The sequence below is a fragment of the Aquila chrysaetos genome, chromosome 16 (genome assembly GCF_900496995.4).
Source record: "Aquila chrysaetos chrysaetos chromosome 16, bAquChr1.4, whole genome shotgun sequence".
NCBI lineage: Eukaryota > Metazoa > Chordata > Aves > Accipitriformes > Accipitridae > Aquila > Aquila chrysaetos.
In genome coordinates this window covers 13,721,204-13,724,168 of record NC_044019.1, presented here as the reverse complement: position 1 = coordinate 13,724,168, position 2,965 = coordinate 13,721,204, and the positions used below count along the sequence as shown (strand labels likewise).

Below are 2,965 nucleotides of genomic sequence, written 5' to 3'. Positions count from 1 at the left end.
TACTTATGATAAATGAAGAGCGGAGTGTTCTGCACTAGATCTCCAGTCTCAATACCGAGTTCTTTAAAGTCACTGGACTGAACATCCTTAGTTTTCACAGTCTGGGCCAATCCATCATCAGATGTGACAATTTCATACTTATCGTCCCACTTCAACTCTTTCCCATCTAGGTAAAGTTTTGCACTTTCTTTGGCAGGCGGATTTCAAACACTGCTGTCTTTCAGTCACTTTCAGTGGTTTTCAGTTCTGTCAGGAGTTAGGACCCCACCTGTTAAAATACCAGAAAGACAAACATTCATTCTGTTATTTTCAGTTTCTGATCTCTGATTTCCTACACTAAATAGCAAGATGTCAGTGAAGTAATTTTGATTTCTTTCTTGAGTGGTAGCAGAAAGATCAATTCATTTCTTCAACTTCAGTGGAAATTAAGCTAAATATAGTTCATAATATTCAGTAAAAGTTGTGCGTAATCCTACAAAGCTGATTACCAACAGACACACTGCTTTTCTGTTCAGCTCTTCTGTCTTCGCTCTACTTTTTTTTCCTTTCCTTTACTGTAGGTCATTGTAAAGTAAATGGTTTCAGGCAACTGCAGATGACATCTACAAGCACACCTGGAATCATGTGGCAAGCTGAAGGAGGACTGACGTCTTCCTGCATTATGTGTCAAGAGTGCTGCAGTTCCTGGCACAGGATCACTATTTGGCTTAAGTAAGGTAATCTAAATCTACCACACTACCAAAGAGCCTGTGCCCAAGACCTGCTAAGGGCTTTATCAGAAAGATAAGTATTATACTTAAAAAATGGTACTTATGGCAAAGCTTAAGAGATGGTCCTACTGCAATAAAAGATAAGGCAGGTGGACAGCATCACTTTTACTTAGCACTGATTTAAAGCAAGTTTGATATAATGTGGTTGGTTTTCTTTCAAACAGCAGGCACACATTTGGCTGGTTGTAGGAAGCATATGCAGATGAAAAAAGATAGTTCTCATTATGTCCAGGCCCATCCACTCACTCCCAAGTCCTGAAACATTGTTTGAGCAAAGTTCACTTCCACAAAAAGGACAGTGCCAAGGTGCATTTTATCATTCCCTTCTTTTCCACTAAAACTGGTCCAAATTCAGACTCACACCCCTGCCACACTGATGTCAGTGGAGAATTTGGTTTATTATGTGTAATAACTAGGCTTCAAACTGAAATCTGCTATCTCATGAAAGGCATTTTCACATGGGTGCTCTGGTAATTGTGGGTTGGTTTATGACTTGTACAATGTTAGATTTCTGTTTGAGCCTAAAAAGACCAATGAATCATGAATGTTGCAAAGATATATAAGAAAAGAAAGTAGGTCACAGTTTGGCCCACCAATTTTGACCCTCATATGTTTGTCTCCAGATGTTGATATTGTACACAGAACCTTATGTATCTGAGAACAAAGATTACCTATCACTCTCAGCGTAACAGGTTTCTTGTCAGCCACAAGAGGACTGTAGGTGCCTAGATCTTTCCCATTCACACCAGTGATGCACAGCATATATTTCATACCCATATGCTTCATATCGTTTTTTCTCACGGAATACAGGGAACACAAAGGCTCTTCCCTGTAATAAGCACAGTGCTTCCACCTTTGGAAACATATGGAGATAGAGGGCAAAACACACCGTGCTCAGTTTAAAGTCAGCAGGGGGTAGATTCTTTCAACCTGCTTCACCCCACTCTACTTGCAGCAAATCTGCCCTGCAAAGACTCTTCATTTTGTCTAACTTCAAAATTCTTCCAAGCTTAGTTGTTAGTAACTGGTCTAGTCACTAGTCAAGCCAGACCTCTAGAGCTTACCTTTACTCATCATCAAGGATACCGTGTAGATGGCATCAGTGTGGGTATTGGACACTACACACTAGTAGTTATGTGTACCATCTCAGGAGAAGCACTCAGATTGGAAAGAAAGAAAAACACAGAGAAAGCAATAAGCAAAAGCTCCACATTGGTTCAGGTGGTGGGGAGAAGATATGGCAAACACATTAGTGAATTCCTCTTTTTATTTGTGTTTAAATTAGTATTTTTTGAAACACTAACAGAATTGACCTGTTGAAAACCCAGAATCTCTGAGGGCAGAAATTTTGAGGCCAAATCCAATGCTCCCTCCTCCCTAAAGATCCCTCACAGCCTTCCCAAAGCCCCAGAAATAGACAGAAGTCTTCCCATTGATGGTGATGTATTTTGGATCAGGTCCATTCTTGGCCTAAGGCAGCAAAATGAAGCCACATTTCTTCTCAGAGACATCCTTTTCTTCTGGTGCTCTGCACTAGAAGTGAGTATCACCCCTGAACTGCATAAGCAATGCAGAGATCAGAGGACGGTAAATGAAAGCTGTTGGACTTAAGACTCTGGAGTACTGTAGGAAAAGAAAAAGAGTTTGACCTGCCCTGGCTGGCAGACTTGTAAACAAAGGACTGCCTGAGAGAAGAGGTGAATTAGAGTGGACTAAGAATTAAGGAAAGAGGAGAGAAAGGGACAGAGCAAGGGAAGCAAGGAAAAGAACAAAAGGGCAGCCATGGGACATCACAAATTAAACAGGGGTGAACTGGAACGTGTCCTGAATAATATTATGAATTATTAAGATTTAGCATTGGTTTTGCCTGAATGACACACAAGAGGAATTAGGGCCTCACTATGCTAAATACGAAACAAAGTAACAAAAATAATGGTTCCTGCCCTGATGCTCTTTTGATGTTGATCAGAAACACTGCCCTATAAACACACAGCAGTATTTAAAAGTAGCACTATTGCAGTAGGCCAACTGCAAACGGGGACATTTTTATTGCTGCTGAGGAATACTATAGTGCTTAAGTTTTTCTTTTTTACAGTTTTTATTGTGGGAATAAAAAAATAATGAGCTAATGGCAAGAAAAAAAGGTGTGTTACCTTAGCATACACTTCTTAAAAATACTGTCACAAACATGCTGG

At 40.1% G+C, this 2,965-nt stretch overlaps 1 long non-coding RNA gene across 1 annotated transcript; it reads right to left on the bottom strand.

Moving 5' to 3' along the window:
* Window positions 1-75: 75 nt before the first annotated feature.
* Window positions 76-2,142, bottom strand: LOC121233856. The gene is made up of 3 exons (XR_005934139.1): window positions 2,084-2,142; window positions 1,835-1,928; window positions 76-268 (listed from the first exon to the last, which is right to left on the bottom strand). It is a non-coding gene; the product is annotated as an uncharacterized LOC121233856 (long non-coding RNA).
* Window positions 2,143-2,965: the final 823 nt, after the last annotated feature.